Source organism: Phyllobates terribilis, unplaced genomic scaffold (genome assembly GCF_046119375.1).
Source record: "Phyllobates terribilis strain yellow unplaced genomic scaffold, ASM4611937v1 Scaffold_2__4_contigs__length_985480577, whole genome shotgun sequence".
Classification (NCBI taxonomy): Eukaryota; Metazoa; Chordata; class Amphibia; order Anura; family Dendrobatidae; genus Phyllobates; species Phyllobates terribilis.
The window spans coordinates 194117327-194138849 of NW_027362762.1; the positions used below are offsets into that span (position 1 = coordinate 194117327).

The 21523-nt window shown below is 43.4% G+C and overlaps 1 protein-coding gene across 2 annotated transcripts in view; it reads right to left on the reverse strand.

The window, feature by feature from the left end:
• Positions 1-21523, reverse strand: part of CNPY2 (canopy FGF signaling regulator 2) — a 50513-nt gene that overhangs the window by 9053 nt on the left and 19937 nt on the right. The window lies entirely within an intron of this gene.

The window sequence follows — 21523 nt, forward strand, 5'->3', positions numbered from 1 at the left end:
GGGATCCTAGGCAAAGACACCCACCCTCAGGCTTCGGAACCTGCGATAAAGAGACCGCCCGCGGCTGGCCTTGCACGGCTATCGGCCATGGCTCCTAGGCGATGGGGCTGCCAATTCTCGAAAGACAGCATTATTACAATTCTTAATAGGATTATAATACCAATTCTTAGGGAATTGGTTGTGGTATAACCACCATGGACCAACGCAAGGGTTTGAATAGTACAGTTACCATTCATTGCTTATTAATAAACAACACCATGTTCAGTGGCATTTTTCTTTTCTTAAACTGAGAGACTCCAAAAAAAACCCAATGATCCATGTAGAGAAAAATGTGCTCTTTCTAATGATATCAGAATTAATATATTTTAGGGGTACCCTTTTTGAGAAATTTGACCTAAAAATAGGTAAAATTCATTTTTTTTAAGTTTTTCATCATATGTGGGTGTGAATATTTCCACAAATACAAATGGTTTGACCATGATATTGCAGCAATGCAAAGTCATGTAGATGTTTGGTGTACAGGGCAAAGCACCAGTTACTATTGGTTTTTGGTCTTGAGTTATATATGGGCAAAGTTTGGCATAAATTTGTGCGACGCATTTTACAAGCTACTTTGACACAAAATTGCGGCCGAAATATTGTTTTGTCATAGCCGGTAATAATTTTATCGTGTTTAGCAGCAAAAGTTGAGCTAGTATGCCAAATTTCAGCATCATAGCCAGTATAGAACTCTAATGGCTATGTGCCAAAGTTTGCAAAATCCTCTTAGCTGAAGCCGCAGGCTTGGTGGAACCTCCAGTGAAAGGTCAACAGTGCCCAATGTATTTGAGATCTGGCCCTAAAAATTTACAGAACCTCTTTTCAAACATACATGTACATTCTTATAAATTTTCAACAAAATCGGAGAAGGTAGAGTGGGGACGATTTTTAAAACTGGTCCACTTGATGTGGAATGACCCAAATACGCTGTGAGGACAGGAGGAAAATATTATCAATATTTTAAAGTACCAGTACGTCTAATCTGTAATATAAGACTGCAGTTTGCTGGTTATGAATTGTATCACATTATACTGCAGTTACAACAGTTTTTACTCATGCACATGGCAAGAAAGTTGTCACACCCTGGCCCTCATTAATATGAGCAGGAGCTACTTGACAGTGTTCCTCTAGCTGCTGTGCCTCCTTTTTAGGCCCCCCAAACATATTAAAATATATATCAGCCAAACCCACTGATTTTGGTGGGCCTAGCCGAAGACAATGTCTTTGGGGGCCTCCTTACTCTCCTAACATGAGCGTGCATGTGTTCTCAAATAGCAGAAGAAGTAAGCTGCTGCCATCTAAAGCTAGCTGGTCAAGGGAGAACAAAAGGATTGAGCTTTAAAGAGGAACTTTCACCAAATTTTAAAATGCTGAACTCAAAGTTCTGGACACACTTCTTTCCACCCTCTCCCCTTGAGTGATAGGTCTCTCCCTATACATAAGTAAGCAGCGAGAGACCGCTCACTGCAGGGTAGAGAAGCTGCTGGGGACCCGCTTGTCCAACTTGCCTCCTGTGCGACTCAGTTACCGGCGGCTATTAAACAAAGTTTTTTTCTGAAACGCTGCAGCATTCTGAATTGAACATACAGTCATGGAAACAGTGTTGGCACCCTTGAAATTGTTCCAGAAAATGAATTATTTATCCCAGAAAATTATTGCAATTACACGTGTTTTGTTATAAACATGTTTATTTCCTTTGTGTGTATTGGAACACAAAAAGAAAACAGAAAAAAAGGCAAATTGAACATAATTTCACACAAAACCCCAAAAATGGGCAGTGAAGCACATGGGGGTTCAAGGTGCTCACCACACATTTAGATAAGTTCCCTGAGGGGTCTAGTTTCCAAAACGGTGTCACTTGTGGGGGGTTTCCACTGTTTAGGCACATCAGGGGTTCCGCAAACGCAACATGGCGTCCGCTAATTACCGTATTTTTTGGACTATAAGACGCACTGGACCATAAGATGCTCCCCAAATTTTGGGGTGGAATATAGAAAAAAAAATATATTTTTAGAAGATGGGGTCCGTCTTATAGTCTTAATAGGTACAGTATCTTACCTGGGGGTCGGAGGAGCGAGGGTCACAGGAGGCAGGGTCCTTCAGGAATCTGGTGCTCCAGCAGAGGGGAGTTGCGGTGGTGCAGGATTGCAGGGTCCTCTACTCCCTCCCTCAGGACCCTGGCGGCTGCAGCAGAAGGGGTGGCTGGGGCCCGACGCCAGGCTGGGGGCCGGGGGCCTGGCTGAGGCCCGGTGCATGGCTGGGGGCCGGGCCCTGGGCCTGGCTGAGGGCCGGAGCCAGTGTTTGGCGATAGGGGCCTGCCTGAGGGCAGCGACCGGGTCTGGCTGCATGCCGTCGAGGCCTGCCTGGGGACCGGGACCGGTGGCGGCAGCAGCAAAGGAGGAGGAGGTGAGGTGCTGCGGGTGTCTGGCTGCGGGCCACGGGTGTCTAGCTGGGGTTAGACTGGATGCGGGCAGTGTCTGACTGCGGGCCGGGGCGATGAGCGGCGCAGGTTTCCGGTGTGCGCGGTCATCTTCCTGAAGCTGTGGTCTACAGGAAAATGACCGCCCGAGCTACATGTCAGCGCATGCGCCGGCTCGGGCGGCCATTTTCCTGTGGATCACAGCTTCAGGAAGTGACACCGCCCCGGCCCGCAGCCAGACACTGCCCGCATTCAGTCCAACCCGCGCTGGCCCGCAGCCAGACACCAGCAGCATTTCACCTCCTCCTCCTTTGTTGCCGCCGCCACCTTAAAGGAGGGAGATCCCGCTCTACCACCACCGCAGGTATGCAACGTTCGGACCACAAGATGCACCCCACATTTTCCTCCCAAATTTTGGGGAAAAAAGTGCTTCTTATGGTCCGAAAAATACGGTATTCAAGCAAATTTTACATTCAAAAAGTCAAATGGCACTCCATCCCTTCCAAGCCCTGCCGTGCGCCCAAACAGTGGTTTGCCCCCCACATATGGGGTATTGGCGTGTTCAGGAGAAATTGCACAACAAATTTTGGGGTCCATTTTTTCCTGTTACCCTTGCAAAAATAAAAAAATTGTGGTCTAAATTAACTTTTTTTTGAAAAAAGTAAAATGTTCATTTTTTTCTTACACATTCCAAAAATTCCTGTGAAGCACCTGAGGGGTTAATAAACTTCTTGAATGTGGTTTTGAGCACCTTGAGGGGTGCAGTTTTTAGAATGGTGTCACTTTTGGGTATTTTCTGTCATAAAGACCCCTCAAAGTGACTTCAAATGTGATGTGGTCCCTAAAAAAATGGTTTTGTAAATTTTGTTGGAAAAATGAGAAATCGCTGGTCAACTTTTAACCCTTATAGCTCCCTAATAAAAAAAAATTTGGTTCCAAAATTGTGCTGATGTAAAGTAGACATGTGGGAAATGTTATTTATTAACTATTTTGTGTGACATCTCTCTGATTTAGGGGCATAAAAATTAAAATTTTGAAAATTACAAAATGTACAAAATTTTCGCCAAATTTCCGTTTTTTTCACAAATAAACTCAAGTGATATCGAAGAAATTTTACCACAATCATGAAGTATAATATGTCACGAAAAAAAACAAACTCAGAATCAGGGGGATCCGTTGAAACGTTCCAGAGTTATTACCACATAAAGTGACAGTGGTCAGAATTGTAAAAATTGGCCCGGTCATTAACGTGCAAACCACCTTGGGTTGTAAAGGGGTTAAAATTGCTGTTGGGAGAAAACACCCTTCAAATATGAGAGACCCGAAACAGTTTGCAAAAGAAGTGTGGTCCAAAATTCCAGCTGAGAGGTGTAAGAAGATTGTTGATGGTTATAGGAAGCGATTGATTGCAGTTATTTATTTCAAAGGGTGTGCAACCAAATATTAAGTTGAGGGTTCAACAATTGTGTCCGGACCATTTTTGGGGTTGTGTGTGAAATTATGTCTAATATGCCTTTTTTCTGTATTGTTCCAATACACACAAAGGAAATAAACATGTGTAATTGCAATAATTTTCTGAAACAATTTCAAGGATGCCAACACTTTCGGCCAGGACTGTATATGGCTGAAATGACACAGCCGGTGTCTGATGTGTGGGCTGGACAGCATGTATCAGCTGTCAGATCCCTTTTAACATAGCGAGTTTCCCCAGATGATTATATAGTGTATAGCTCTTGGAAGCTACACACAGTATAATCTGATTGTAATTATCTATTTTTAGAGAATTACTAGCCCGGGTTTCAGACAACGTGCATATAAAGACAACTGTATGGGAGCACAGTAGGAGTTTGCCAAGTCATGTGCCCATTGAAAGCACCTTCTAATAAACTCTGGTAATATGTCGCCCATCTAAATACCACATTATAGAAAAGAATTCAGAAAGCAGAGTACAGTTGTTGTTAATAGCAACTGATTCAAAAGGTTGAAAAACAAAAAAATTAAAAAGATACAACCTTGGTTTCAGAAAATAAGATTTCACAATTTAGTGTTCATATTTCAACATTTCAAACCACACAGGAAGACATCCATAACTCTGCTATAAAAGATATATCAAGTTCACTTTTCTATAATGAAGCAAGGAGAATATTGTATGCACAATAACCCTTTCATGACATGGCTTTTTTTGCTCTTTCATTGTTTCTTGGCATCGTTCAAAAGCCATAACTTTTTTTTTTAACTTCCTGCTGATGTAGCCATATGAGAGTTGTCTTATGCCAGACAAGTTGTAGTTTTGAATGACACCATTTATTTTACCATATAATGTAGTGAAAAACAAGAAAAAAAAAAGTTCAAGTGGGTTGAAAAGATGAGAAAACAAACCCCCCCAAAAAAACACAGCAGGTCTGCCATTGTGTTTTGCTTTTACAACGTTCATTCTATGGTAAAAATTATCTACCAATAAGACTACATGTCATTACAATTATGGCAATACCAAACATAAGACTCGTTATTAATATTTGAGAACCTTGTATATATAATAATAATAAAAAAAAGTAGTGTTGCCAGTTTGAAACCTATAACTTTTTTATTTTTCTGTGATGGTCTTGGTGCACTGAACTGTAGATTTTATTGATATTATCCTGGGGTACATGTGACATTTTGATTGCTTTTTGTGGCATATTTTGGAGCAGTGTGGTATTTATTTATTTATTTTTTGGGGTAGGGGGATGTGGCCACAGTTACAATTTAAATAATTTTATATTCTGATCAGGCTTTTACGGAGAACTAAGGTGGCAGTCACAGCCATAATACTCTTATCTTCTGTAATCCTCAACACTGAGACATGAAGGAGTCCCATAAGATCAGCCAGGGTAAATACATTAGAGCCTATGTTATACACAACATGTGTCCTTATATTCTGCTGGCTGTGATTGTACACAGCCACCTTACACACCCCCAGGGCAGGTGCAGACGACCTAAGATTCATGTGTGTGTATTCCAATTCTCACGGATGAGGAGAAAAAAAAAAAAAAAAAAAAAGAGAAAAGGTCTTTAACTTCTCCATTCTGCGAATGAGCGAAAATCGGACTGCACTCAGATGTCATCCGAGTGCAGTACGAGGTTTCCCACGCATTCACTTATTTGCATGGCCAAGTGTGATTGGAATATAGTTTTAAACTCGGGCATGCAGCAATTTTTTTCCTCTGACAGTCTCTGTAATAAGACTACATATATAATTGGACATGTACTTGGCCCCATAGACTAACATTGGTTGAGTGTGAGCCAATATTTTGTCGGATAGCACTCGGACCAAATATAGAGCCGCGTGCACGAGCCCTTGGGCCTCATTCTCACATCCATGTTCTGTGTTTTCACTGATAGAACACGCACTCAAAGTCTATGGAGCTCACACTATCTTTAATAAAAAGGGTATTTGGTGTGCAAATCCAAGCAGAACCCAAAATATGCATATTGGTATTTTTGGGGGATCCGGCTGATTTTGAATGCACGATGGCTATAGGTCTTTCGCGACCATTGTATCAAGCACGCAATCTTATTGCACAACATTGGCTAGATGCAAAAGACATAGTTACTTACCGGTAACGGGATTTCTCAAAGCCGATGATGGTACCACGGAGAGAGGGGATCCGCCCTTAAAGGACAGGAAACCGACAGATAAAAGGGCCTCTCTCCCGCATCAGTTGTTTACAGAGCATGAGAGGACCACCAGGTTAGTAACACAAAATTTTACATTTTAAGAACTAGTCTGAAACACCACGTGGCTACAACAGGTAACTAATAAGTGTGTACACCCACACGTGAAGGGAGGGAATGTACGGGTGCCGTCATGGGCTCTGAGAAATCCCGTTACCGGTAAGTAACTACGTCTTTCTCCTTCCCCATGACGGCACCACGGAGAGAATTACAGAGAAGTGACTCATTAGGGGGGGGGGGGGCGGCAACAGCTTCCAGAACCTTTCTCCCAACAGTAAGGTCTGAAGAAGAGGTGAAGTCTAGCCGGTAGTGAATGAAGAAGGTAGAGGGGGAAGACCAGGTTGCCGCTCTACATATCTGCTCTATTGTAGCCTTCTCCGCCCAGGAGGCTGTTACCGCTCTTGTAGAGTGGGCCTTCAGTTTCTCCGGGGCAGCTTCCCCGCGTGAAGAGTACGATAGTATGATGGCCTCCCTTATCCACTTGGCCAGCGTGCCCTTGGAAACTTTCTTCCCCTTACGGGGGCCCTGAAAGCAAACAAAGAGAGAACTATCCTCCCTACACTCGTGTCGCCTCTAGGTACCGGATTAGGCACCTTCTGACGTCTAGTCTATGCAAGACTCTCTCTTTCGTGTTCCTAGGGTTGGGGCAGAAAGAAGGGAGGGTGATTTCCTGGGACCTGTGAAATCTTGACGCCACTTTTGGCAGGTAGGCAGGGTCAGTTCTCAGAGTAACCCTATCGATTTGTGTGAAGGGGGGCATGCCGATAGTGCCTGAATATCACTAAACCTACGTGCGGATGTGAGAGCTACTAAGAGCGCTGTTTTGAGGGATAGAATTTTTAGGGACGCTTCTGACAGAGGTTCAAAAGGGGCCTCCGTTAAAGCTGAAAGGACCAAGTTAAAATCCCAAGGTGTAGTAATTTGGGAGGGTATGGGTCGGGATCTGGATGATGCTTTAATGAACCTAGATACCCATCTATCCCTAGCCAGGTCAAAATTGTAGAGGGCTCCCAGGGCCGCAACTTGAACTTTTAAAGGTACTTGTGGCCAGACCGTGTTCCAAAACCCTCTGTAAAAATTCCAGGATAGCTGTCAATGGAACCTCCCCTCCCAGCGTTAGCGAGCCCTGTCGCCCTAGCTCCTAATCTGACGGAGTCCACCGAGGCGTCAGCTAGGAAGGCCGCTGCTCCTTTCATTACCGGGATGGTTCCAAGAATTGAGTCTCTAGATGTTTTCTGCCGCAGTTGTGTTTCAAGCTGGTCTAACCAGACCATTAATGACCTGGCCGTACATGTGGCAGCTACCGCAGGTTTTAACCCCCCCAGCGGCTTCCCAGGAACACTTTAGGAAGGTGTCTGCTTTTTTTATCCATGGGGTCTTTTTTTTTTTTCTCAATTCTTTATTTTAATTTTACAATACAGAAGAAATACTATGTAACTGTTATGATCTGCTACAGAGACTAAGGAAAGACAGGAGATCTGTCCCTACAATAGAACTAAACTAAACTAGATCCCTACGATGTAACGGGGAACCTGATCCTGCGATCAGACCCGCTAAAGTCCTCGGCTAGTCTGTACGAAGACCTATAGATGTGAGGGAGGAATCCCTACAAGAACTAGGGACTGGGAAAAGTTGGACACCTCCTAGCAGAAATCGTAGCAGTCAAAGACAAACACACAACAAAAAGTAAAGAGGTCAGAAGACCTAGCAAAACTAACAGAGAACGGCAACAGAGCACCAAGCTAGCTCAACAGTAGTAAATACAAATGAAGTCCAGCAATGCCAGGAGGGCGGAGCCGGATTAAATAGGCAAAACTGGTCATGTGACCAGCAAACTAAAAAAAAACTAACAGGAGAGTTGTAACAGTACCCCCTCTTCTAAGAGGATCCTCCGGATCCCCTAGGCCCAGGCTTACCAGGAAACCTCCTGTGAAACGCTCGGACAAGTCTGGAAGCAGAAACATCATCCGCCCTCACCCATGAGATATCCTCAGGTCCGCAACCCTTCCAAGCGACGAGATACTGCAAACTCCCTCTATACCGTCTAGAATTTAGGATGCGGGAAATTTCATATTCCCCGTCCTCCACCACCGGAGGAACAGTGGCAGAGGCGTCACCATCCGACACATCAGCTTTTTTCAACAGAGAAACATGAAACACCGGATTAATCCTCCAGGACGTAGGAACCTCCAGCCTAACAGCAGATTGGTTAACTATCTGAAGCACCTTAAAGGGCCCTACGAACTTGGGACCCAATTTTTTAGAAGGAATCCTCAATCGCAGATTCTTAGAGGACAACCAAACCATGTCACCAATAGCAAACAAAACCTCTTGCCGTTTCCTATCAAAGTACCTCTTAGATTTTTTGTTAGCCTCCTGAAGATTACCACGCACATCCGTCCAAACTCTCTCCAAATCACCGGAAAAACTCTCCTCCTCAGGCACAGCCGAAACCAATTTGGAGAATGACCCAAAAGACAGATGTCTCCCAGAACAACAAAAAAAAGGCGAACACCCAGCAGAAGAGGATGTATGGTTGTTAAGAGCAAATTCAGCAAGTGGCAGAAACTCAGACCACCCCTCTTGATTGTCTGCCACAAAGCAACGCAAGAACTGCTCAACATCCTGGTTCTTCCTTTCTGTCTGGCCATTAGACTCAGGATGATATCCGGATGAAAACGACAAATGGACTCCCAACCTGTCACAAAAGGCACGCCAAAAACGAGCCACGAACTGAGGTCCCCTATCAGAAACAATGTCAGTAGGAACACCATGTAGTCTGACAATCTCCTTGACAAAGGCCTTAGCGAGTGTCTTAGTGCAAGGCAGTTTGATAAAGGGAACCAAGTGACACATCTTGCTAAAACGGTCCACGACCACCCAGATGACCGTGAAACCTTCAGAGGGAGGAAGGTCAGTAATAAAGTCCATAGCCAGATGTGTCCAAGGTGCACTAGGAACCTCCAGAGTGCAAAGCAACCCCGCAGCAGGAGCATGCGAAGACTTGGATCTAGCACACACAGTACATTGGCGCACCCACTTAATGACTTCCTTCTGCCATCCAGGCCACCAAAAACTGCGACCCACAAGTCTCTTGGTCTCAGAAATTCCAGGATGACCTGCCAACCGAGACTCATGACACTCAACAAACAAATCTCTCCTAAAGGTCCTAGGCACAAACAACCTCCCATGGGGTGGGTTAGATGGGGCATTCTCCTGTGCTTTAAGAATCTCATCCTCCAAAACGGAGTCCAAAGCAGCAATCACAACACCTTCTTGTAAAATGGTCTCCTCTTCCTCCTCAACACCGACCATGGGAGAAAAGCTGCGAGACAAAGCATCCGCTTTAACATTCTTGGTACCCGGGATGCAAGTAACGGAAAAATTAAACCGCGAGAAAAAAAAGTGCCCACCTAGCCTGACGGGCATTCAAGCGCTTGGCAGCATCAAGATAGATCAGATTTTTATGATCAGTGAAAACCTGAATGAGAAAATCAGCACCTTCCAAGAGGTGACGCCAGTGTTCAAATGCGAGTTTAATCGCCAGCAATTCCCGATTACCAATATCGTAATTAAGTTCAGTCTCGGAAAATTTTTTTGAAAAAAAGGCACAGGGATGTACTCCATCCTTGTTTTCCTGAGACAACACCGCACCAACCCCCACCGAAGAAGCATCAACCTCAACCAAAAACGGCTTAGTCACATCAGGCTGCATAAGGATGGGAGCAGAGGTGAACCTCTCCTTTAAAAACACAAAAGCTTCAATGGCCTCAGAAGTCCACTGAACCGCATTAGCACCTTTCCTGGTGAGATCGGTCAGTGGTTTGACAATAATAGAAACATTTTTTATGAATTTTCTGTAATAATTGGCGAAACCCAAAAACCTCTGTATCGATTTCAAACCAATAGGCCTAGGCCATTCCTGCACAGCTTGAACTTTAACCGGGTCCATCTCAAAACCTTCACTGGAGATAATGTAGCCCAAAAAACTAATTCTCTGTACAGCGAACTCACATTTCTCCAGCTTAGCAAAAAGCGAATTGTCCATTAATAACTGTAATACCTCACGTACGCTCCGCCAATGAGACTCCAGATCAGGGGAATAAATCAAAATGTCATCCAAATACACAACCACATTTTTGCCGATTAAAGGTCTAAGGATATCGTTAATAAGATTCTGAAAAAATGCTGGAGCATTGGTGAGACCAAAAGGCATAACCAGATTCTCAAAATGACCCACAGGAGTGTTAAAAGCAGTCTTCCATTCATCACCCTCCTTCATGCGCAACAAATTGTATGCCCCCTTAAGGTCAATTTTAGAGAACCACTTGGTCCCCACTAACTGGTTAAATAAATCAGGAATCAATGGCAGTGGGTAAGGATTGCGTACAGTAATTTTATTAATCTCACGAAAGTCCAGACAAGGACGTAAACCGCAATCTTTTTTTTTTTTTTACAAAAAAAAATCCAACAGCCACAGGAGACTTGGAAGGCCTAATGTGACCAGCGGCCAAGCTTGTCTGTATGTATTCCTCCAAAGCCTTTCTCTCAGGAATAGTAAGATTAAATAGGGACAAATTCAATGGTACAATCATAGTCTCTATGAGGAGGCAAAACCTGCGACTCCTCCTCAGGAAAAACTCTCCAAAAATCCTGAATAGGTACAGGCAATTCCACTCTATCCACAGCAGCAATGCGCCCGTTACAACACTTGTCATAACACTTAGGGCTCCAGGACTTAATTTCATTGGTAGACCAATCCAGTACACGATTGTGCAATTTTAACCAGGGTAACCCCAATATTACTGGAGAAGGCAAATTATCCAATACCACCAAATCCAAATTCTCTTGATGAATACCATTAATAGTGAGGGGAAATTCACAGACCTTGTGAGTAACACTCTTCAAGGGAGAGCCATCGACAGAAACCACAGCAATAGGGGATGACAAAGTTTTAGGTTCTAATCTAAGTTTTTCCAAGAATCCCCCATCAATCACATTCAGAGTAGAACCACAATCCACAAATACCCGAAATTCAATTAATTCATCCTGAGCAGCAGTAGTGGCAGATAGGAATACTCCCTTAGAATTTAAACAGGCAATACGGGCATGACTGACCTTTTTTTTTTTCTTTCTTCATACGAAGCACACAGCTCTTAATAAAATGACCAGAATTTCCGCAATAGAAACACAAGCCTTCAGAAAGTCGGCGGTCTTTTTCCTGAGAGCGGGGTGTCATCGCCCCAATTTCCATCGGCTCACCATTGTCAACACTGAACCTCTCAGGACTCGAAGCTGACATAGCAGAGGATTTGCTCTCATTAACCCTTGCACGCAGTCTCCTGTCCACCCGTATAGCTAATTGCATTGCCTCCTGCAAGTTTCCAGGTGTGGGATAAGCAATCAGTAAATCCTTAACCCTTTCACCTAGTCCTGCAAGAAACAAGCTTTTCAAAGCTGAATCGTTCCACCCCACCTGGGCAGACCACCGACGGAAGTGAGAACAATATTTTTCCACATTACCTGATTCCTGCCTCAAACGTCTTAATTCAGACTCAGCAGATGAGACACGATCAGGATCATCATACAATAAACCCAAAGCAGAAAAAAAACTATCCACTGATCTAAAGCACGGATCACTAGGTTGGAGAGAGAAGGCCCATCCCTGAGGATCTTTGCGCAAAAGTGACATTATGAACCCTATGCGCTGTGATTCATCACCAGAGGATCCGGGTCTCAAACGAAAATATAATAGACAAGCATTTTTAAAAGAAAAAAAATCTTGTTGTTCGCCAAAAAAATAGATCAGGCAGACGTACCTTTGGTTCCACAAAATGCGCTCCAGAACAGCTACTCACGTGTTGTTGGAGCTTGGCCACCTCCAGAGAGAGTCCCTGCAAGCGTTGAGCCAAATCTTGCACTGAGACCATGATGGAAAACTGGAGGTCTTTCCTTAGAGATTTTTTTTTTTTTTTTTTTAAGGCTGGACTTACTGTTATGATCTGCTACAGAGACTAAGGAAAGACAGGAGATCTGTCCCTACAATAGAACTAAACTAGATCCCTACGATGTAAAGGGGAACCTGATCCTGCGATCAGACCCGCTAAAGTCCTCGGCTAGTCTGTACGAAGACCTATAGATGTGAGGGAGGAATCCCTACAAGAACTAGGGACTGGGAAAAGTTGGACACCTCCTAGCAGAAATTGTAGCAGTCAAAGACAAACACACAACAAAAAGTAAAGAGGTCAGAAGACCTAGCAAAACTAACAGAGAACGGCAACAGAGCACCAAGCTAGCTCAACAGTAGTAAATACAAATGAAGTCCAGCAATGCCAGGAGGGCGGAGCCGGATTAAATAGGCAAAACTGGTCATGTGACCAGCAAACTAAAAAAAAACTAACAGGAGAGTTGTAACAGTAACACAGAGACACATGTCGATGCTTAAAGTAAAGAAGACAAAATCACTGCAATGCACAGACTTAATACAGTAAATACAGTATTTAACAATTTTCTCTTAACAAGCAGAGAAGTAATATTAATCGAAACAGTTCAAAACATTCCCAAATACAGGAGATTATCAATAAAGCGTAGCTCATTCCTAGAAATTAAATAATTCTAGAGATATACCGAAGTTAAGTATACATTAGAGAAATCTGCAATTCTCGTCCCTCGCTAGACCAATGCCCAAAGGGCAACATACTCCCAGTTCACCCTACCAGAATTGGCTATATATGTGAAAGGTTAGTATTGGGATACACAACACCTAAACAAGGATTTGATACTCAACTGACCACTGTGGCGCCCCCCAGACACCCACGGACTAAGAAACAGTGCCCCCCATATATTGTATCCACGGGGCCCAGATCCTCTTAAACTTCATGCGTCCGGGAATCCCAACTCGTCAGTTCCTCCAGCCTAAATAGGTCTCTCATTTTACATTTCCATTCATCTAACGTTGGTGGGGTTTGCCGCTTCCACTTGAGGGCTATCAATTGTTTCGCGGCCCCTAACATCAATGGGGCCAACTCATGCTTTTTAGGGTGGAAGATTTGTAGGAAGGGACAAAAGCACTTCTACTGACGTCAAATCCGCAACAAGTAGTTTGAGAAAACGCATAACCCCAAAAACCTCAGACCAAAATTGTCGAAGGACCGGACAATACCAAAAGACATGGGACAAAGTACCTCTCGACCCCTCACACCTCCAGCATTGAGGAGAACTAGCTAGTCCCAAATGATAAAGTTTATCCGGTGTGTAGTACCAACGCGAGAGCAATTTGTACGCCATTTCCTGGGACACCACACACCGTGAAAAACCATGTGAGTTGAGGCATATCATTTGTTTGTCTTTTGGGGAGAGTTGGATATTCAATTCAGATTTCCAAGAGTGTAAGAATATCGGTGGGGCATTATCTATCATGTTTGCGAGATTTGAGTAAAGTTTAGAAACAATTTTCGGAACAAGATGGTTAACTTTTGTTAGAATCTCAAGTCAAAGCCAATTAGAGTGGGGTTGAGGTAGTTTTGTGATCAAGTTTATATAGTGGGCAATATGTGCGTGTTGTATAAAATTGAGAGGGCGTTTCCCCGCAGCCAATGGCCAACTGTTAACACACGGAATTTTCCCCTGAAGCAGATGTGAAATGGGTTTAAGTGGTAAGGAGGACAACAGATCGTAAGGATCTGTAAAATCCGGAGAGAAGAGGTAAGGTAGAAGTCCCATAGATATTTTATCTAGAAAATTACAAGAAGGTGCTTGGATTGGAATCAAATCGCGTCTGGTTTGTAGAGTAGCTAGGAGAATGTCTCCCAGTCCCTCTCTAGGAAGGGGGCAGTCTGTCCATAAATATTTCAATACATGTTTTCCCAAAAGTTGCATTTCAATGTGCGAATCGTGACCTTTTTCCGCCCATCTTATTAATTTTAGCCAGTTAGCAAGGAGAATGGCCTGATGGTAAGAAGCTGAGTTAGGTAAACCCACTCCTCCCCTGCATTTTGAACGCATCAAGAGTTTCAAAGGTAATCTGGCTTTTTTATATTTCCAAACAAATATGGCTATTAATTGATTGAGAGAGCGTATAAAAGAGACGGGGAGTTGAATTGGGATCATATTCATCACATAAAAAATCTTGGGAAAAACATAAGACTTAAACACGTTAACTCTGCCGAGCCAGGACAGGAGAGGAATATTATAGGATGTAGGAGAGTTTCAGTTTGACCTATCAGAGGGAAAAAATTATGCTGTTGCCATTTAAAAGGGGCAAGGCCCTTCAAGATTTGTACGTCCTTTTCGGCTGCCGATATATTCAGTGCTTCAGATTTATCCAGGTTGATCTTAAAGTTGGAGAGTTCTCCAAATAGGGAAAAAAGCTCCAAAATCTTTGGGACTGCTATTTTTGGGTTGGACAATAGAAGCAAGAGGTCATCCGCAAAGGCAGCCGCCTTCAACTCTAAATGGTTGATCTTCAACCACTCAATCCCAGGCTGTTGTCTGATTGCTTGGATAAAAGATTCCATCACTAAAACAAATAAAGAAGGAGAGAGTGGGCAACCCTGCCTGGTACCATTATTGATATTAAAAGGCGCAGATAAAATCCCATTCACCCTGACCCTAGCCGTAGGAAAAGTATACAGTGACATGATTGCGTCTATGAAAGGAGGGGGAAAGGCGAACCTCCGCAAAACACACTCCATAAAACGCCAACTGATACGGTCGAATGCCTTTTCAGCATCTGTGGAGAGAAATATAAGCGGCTGACGGTTGTGCTTGGCATAAGAAATCGCCTGTAAGACTTTAATGGTATTGTCCTTTCCCTCTCTTCCACGAACAAAACCAGCCTGATCAGGGTGAACTAGGTCCGCCAACACTAAATGTATTCTATTGGCTACAATTTTTGCCCATAGTTTAAGATCCGCGTTCAACAAGGAAATAGGGCAATAGCTACTGCATAGGGTGCCGTCTCTTCCCTCCTTAGGAAATCCATGGGGTCTTTTAAGACGCCCATGTCCTCAAATGGAAGGGAGTATTTCTTTGAGGCTTTGGCTATGGCGACGTGCAGTTTTGGCGCTTTCTCCCAAAAGGAACACGCAGGGTCATCAAACGGGTACTTTCGCTTAGGGGAAAGGAAGCCCTTCCTCTCCAGTCTTTTCCACACTTTCTTAATTAAAGAGTGAACTGTTATGATCTGCAACATGTACTAAGGAAAGATAGGGGAAAGCGGTCCCTACAGTAAGACTAAGCTCAATCCCTACGATGTAGCGGGCTGCCTGTTCCTAGTGAACAGACCCACCTTAGTCCTCGGCTAGTCTGAACGAAGACCTATAGAATAAAGGGAGGGGTCCCTAAAAGAACTAAGGACTCCTAAACAGAAAAGTTGTTGCAGAACACAAAAAGACAAACTGACAAAAATGTACTAGAGGTCCCAGAGGACCAAGCAAACTTGACAGAGAAAGGCACCGAAGCACCAGGCTAGAGAAACAGTCAAACACTGAAGTCCAGCACAGCCACAAGGGCGGAGATGGAATATAAAGGCAGATGGTCACGTGACCACAAAACACAAGATAGAAAAAACAAACAAGAGGGTTCTAACATGAACTTGCTCATTTAGTGGAAAAGATCTTCTCTATTTTTGTTCTAGACCGCTGAACATTATGTCCTGGATAGACTTCTTGCGCCAGGGATCTGCTAACCCCATGGTGGACCTGACGGCCTTAATGAGGCTGTTTCCTCGATAGGGAAACAGCTCCGTCCTCCTCTATCTGTAGACGAGAAAGAGGAAGATGAAGAGACGGATGTGTCAGAATCTCCGCCATTCTCAGAGCTGCTAGACCCGGACTCGGGGGATATGTTTTTAGCTTTTTTACCCCCACCCCCGAAAGGATTTAATGGTATCTTCGACCTGCGACTTTATCAGGTCTCTAAGTTCAGAGGCAAATTTCAGGGTTTCCTCGCATATAGTTTGCTCAACGCAGGAGCTGCAGAGTCTCTTATCCCAAATAGTGGGTAAGGCTTCTGTGCATAGTGCACAGGTCCTATTCTTTGTTTTCCGTGTACTCTTTCTTCCCTAATAAGAGAAAAAAAAATAGAGAAAGGGGGGGCCCTAGTTATATATATATATATATATATATAATTTTTTTTTTTATTTATTTTTTACAGACCAAAAGTTTGGACACACCTTCTCATTTAAAGATTTTTCTGTATTTTCATGACTGAAAATTGTACATTCACACTGAAGGCATCAAAACTATGAATTAACGCATGTGGAATTATATACTTAACAAAAAAGTGTGAAACAACTGAAAATATGTCTTATATTCTAGGTTCTTCAAAGTAGCCACCTTTTGCTTTGATGACTGCTTTGCACAATCTTGTCATTCTCTTGATGTGCTTCAAGAGGTAGTCACCGGAAATGGTCTTCCAACAATCTTGAAGGAGTTCCCAGAGATGCTTAGCACTTGTTGGCCCTTTTGCCTTCACTCTGCGCTCCAGCTCACCCCAAACCATCTCGACTGGGTTCAGGTCTGGTGACTGTGGAGGCCAGGTCATCTGGCGTAGCACCCCATCACTCTCCTTCTTGGTCAAATAGCCCTTACACAGCCTGGAGGTGTGTTTGGGGTCATTGTCCTGTTGAAAAATAAATGATGGTCCAACTAAACGCAAACCGGATAGAATAGCATGCCGCTGCAAGATGCGGTGGTAGCCATGCTGGTTCAGTATGCCTTCAATTTTGAATAAATCCCCAACAGTGTCACCAGAAAAGCACCCCCACACCATCACACCTCCTCCTCCATGCTTCACGGTGGGAACCAGGCATGTAGAGTCCATCCGTTCACCTTTTCTGCGTCGCACAAAGACACGGTGGTTGGAACCAAAGATCTCAAATTTGGACTCATCAGACCAAAGCACAGATTTCCACTAGTCTGATGTCCATTCCTTGTGTTCTTTAGCCCAAACAAGTCTCTTCTGCTTGTTGCCTGTCCTTAGCAGTGGTTTCCTAGCAGCTATTTTACCATGAAGGCCTGCTGCACAAAGTCTCCTCTTAACAGTTGTTGTAGAGATGTGTCTGCTGCTAGAACTCTGTGTGGCATTGACCTGGTCTCTAATCTGAGCTGCTGTAACCTGCGATTTCTGAGGCTGGTGACTCGGATAAACTTATCCTCAGAAGCAGAGGTGACTCTTGGTCTTCCTTTCCTGGGGTGGCCCTCATGTGAGCCTGTTTCTTAGTAGACCTTGATGGTTTTTACAACTGCACTTGGGGACACTTTCAAAGTTTGCCCAATTTTTCAGACTGACTTTCATTTCTTAAAGTAATGATGGCCACTCGTTTTTCTTTACTTAGAATTTGTATTATGGCAAGAAAAAAGCAGCTAACAGTCTATTCAGTAGGACTATCAGCTGTGTATCCACCAGACTTCTGCACAACACACCTGATGGTCCCAACCCCATTTATAAGGCAAGAAATCCCACTTATTAAACCTGACAGGGCACACCTGTGAAGTGAAAACCATTTCCGGTGACTACCTCTTGAAGCTCATCAAGAGAATGCCACGAGTGTGCAAAGCAGTCATCAAAGCAAAAGGTGGCTACTTTGAAGAACCTAGAATATAAGACATATTTTCAGTTGTTTCACACTTTTTTGTTAAGTATATAATTCCACATGTGTTAATTCATAGTTTTGATGCCTTCAGTGTGAATGTACAATTTTCAGTCATGAAAATACAGAAAAATCTTTAAATGAGAAAGTGTGTCCAAACTTTTGGTCTGTACGGTATATATAAAATTTATTTTTTTTTTCCTAGACAGCGTGCCACAGCTTCAGAGAAGCAATTTCCTGGCGCCCTCAGCTGTGTTTTAAAGGCACTGGGAGTCCCTCCCATAGTGCCTGCGGTGATCCTGCGCCCCCTCCTCCCCCGCACCTTCGGGGAGACGCTTGCGCCTGAGCAGACCGGTTTCCCAGTCATGCATTGCAGCGCTGCGTCATCAGGAGGCGCCCGTCACGCTCGCGCATGCGCGGCAGACCCGGAAGTTCATTAAAACACCGTCGGGCAGCGCCGGGCTTCCACCTGCCACAACCAGAGGGGTCCAGCACAGCACCTCGGCGGGCCCCGACAGACCCCGTCCTCTTTGTCTGAACCCCCCCCCGCGCACACCCTAAAGGCCACTGACCCCAGCGGTGGCGCATCAGGGCACCGCACCAGCCGAGGCAGGGAACCCCCGCTGCCTAGATCGGACTGGCATCCCACGATGATCATCTTCAGTCACCCTGCAGGTATGCCTCCTTCCGGAACTGTAGGATCTCATCAAGGACAGGAAACCAACTGATGCGGTAGAGAGGTACCGCCCTTTAATCTGTAGGTTTCCTGTCCTTGAAGGGTGGAACCCCTCTCTCCGTGGTGCCATCATGGGGGAAGGAGAAATCTCCGACAGTTAATGAGTTAATAAACTAAACAATATTATTTGGTTGGAAATAGGGGTATTAAAAAGAAAAGCAATCAAGAAATTTGACATCTGGTTGAATGTTCCAGGCTGCCATCTGGAGCACTCCTGAGAGATGGCATATGGCAATTGCTGGTGTCATGAACACTTGTGGTATGATGATTAAGGTTAAATGTTACACGTATGGTCAGTACACATGCAAACTAATTATTATTATAATAATTTTTATAACGCCAACATATTCCACAGCACTTTACAATTTTGGGGGGACTTCTACAGACAATACAGACGTTACAGAATAAGCATAACTCATATCAAAAGGAGTGAGGGCCCTGATCGTAAGCTTACAATTTATAAGGAAATAGGAGGGACACAAAAAGTAACATGTACATATGTTGTATAATACAGCCAAAATATACTAAATAGGGTAAGTACATAACCCTACATGAACTGGTCGCCAGCCAGTTTGTGTACAGTACAGACAGAGGCTAATCTGTGTATGGATGGTATGAACATGAATTTGAAGAAAATTTTAATTTGGGCCAAACTAGGACAGTTAGATAAATATGTTGAGGTGATAGGACAGTCTAAAGAAATGGGTTTTTAGGGCACGCTTAAAACTGTGGGTATTGGGAATTAATCGAATTGTCCTGGATAGTGCATTCCAAAGAATTGGCGCAGCACGTGAGAAATCTTGGAGACAGGAGTTGGAAGTTCGGATTATGGAGGATTTTAGTTTTAAGTCAATGGCAGGGTGGTAGACTTAGATGAGGGAGGAGATGTAGAGTGGTGCTGAATCGTGGAGAGCTTTGTGGGTAAGAGTGCTAAGTTTATATTGAACTCTGTAGTGGATGGGCAACCAGTGCAATGACTGGCACAGGGAAGAGGCATTGGTGTATCGGTTGGAAAGGAATTTGTTCCTGGCTGCTGCGTTCAGGACGGATTGGAGAGGGGAGAGTTTAGTAAGAGGGAGACCGATTAGTAAAGAGTTGCAATAGTCCAGACGAGAATGAACAAGAGCAACAGTAAGAGTTTTTGCCGAGTCAATGGCAAGAAAAGTTATGACTTTAGAGATGTTTTTGAGGTGTAGATGACACGAGCGAGTGAGTGATTTGATGTGAGGAGTGAAGGAAAGATCTGAATCAACTATGACCTCAAGACAGTGGGCTGGTTGCTGGGGAGTAATGGTGGAGCCACACACGGAGATGGCAATATCGGGCACAGGTAGGTTAGTGGAGGAAGGAAATATGAGTAGTTCAGTTTTTGACAGATTCAGTTTCAGATAGAGGGAGGACATAGTGTTAGACACAGCAGAAAGACAATCACTGGTATTTTGTAATTATAACTGGCAGATATTCTAGAGTATATACATCATAAAAGATAGTATGAATATAAATATCTCTGGAGTGTTATGGGGGCGGGGGAGGGTTGTATTAGTTTGTTTGAATGGAAAAAAAAAAGTCCTTGGAAGATGACGACTTTATTGTATTTTATGTATAACAATAATATATAATGATTTCATGTAACATGGAATATGTCGGTTTTACTGATTTTTCTTTGTAAAACCTTATTGTGTAATTTTCCTAATAAAAATGATCTGATTAAAAATAATAAAAAAAAAAAAGTGTATGGAGCTGTTCACATTTTCAGGTCTCTGTGAATTTTTTTTTTTTACAGACACCCGACAAGCAAAAAAATCACGAATATTTGTTTTGATCTGCGTCATGAATCAAAATAACTGATGCAAGTCCATGGGTCATACGTCAAAATCACTGATGAAACACTGATGGTAAAAGCGGACATGCTGACCAAACTCAAACAGTTTTTTTTCAGATGTGAAAAATCACTGACATCTGAATGAGGCCTGAGGGATAATTCATCCATGCAGATTTCCAGCTCAAAAGAGAAGTGATCAACTTTTGCCTCGTTTGGAGGCCCTTTTAACAAACCAATGCAAACTGTGGGAAGGGGGGGGGGGGAACCAATTGTTAATGATTGTTCCATCCTCATGTAGTTGGTATATTGTCAGCCGCACATCCCCTCTGTACACCGGGAAATGTGTTGACAACGATCATAAGCCACATTAAAGATGTGAATAGCTGACAAAAGTATCTTTGCTCATTTGTCAGCTGGCTGCTGCCATGATTACATTAGGCTAATGATTGGGAACAAACTTGTTCACCAGTATTCACTGTATTTGCAGTATAGTTTAGAGGTAAAAATAAAACTAAACGGATCAATCTGTACAAACAAGCAGAATGAATTTTATGCTTGCTTGAATAAAAATCATCATCCTGGGCAGCACATCATTCTATATAAACAGAACATGATATAACGAGAACAATGGCAGTTTATGTGCACAGAGTCATCCAGTACTCATTGTTCAGTGTGCATGGGAAGTTTGGTCTAAACAGGCTATTAAACAGTCGATTACCGTTTATTTATTGGCCACCACCGTAAACCCACTCTTAAAGTTTTACCTAAATTAGAATACATGTCATTATCCGGTGTAAAGACTACAATTATCTCAATGCAAATCACAAAAATAATGTCTGTGCAAATTTTGAGCACACAAGATATTTGATTTCCTTGCTGTAACCTGCAGAATGCAGCTCCGAATGCAGTTATATGAAAACATTAGTAAATCTGGCCAATGTTTCTTATCCCCGGAGATGACACAATCCTTAACGAGTCATGGACATTTACATTACTAAAATGCAGGTATTCACTTTTTCTTGGGCATCATTCAGATGTCCGTTTTTTTACCTGTGCTTTTCATGGAAAGAATAGCCATTATAGTCTATAGAGCTGGATATGTCCATTTATAATCAGAGACACAGGCCATACTCGCCATGGAAAACGCAATCAGCACACTGATGACACCCTTGTTGCATCCTAGTGTTGTCCGTTTTTCAC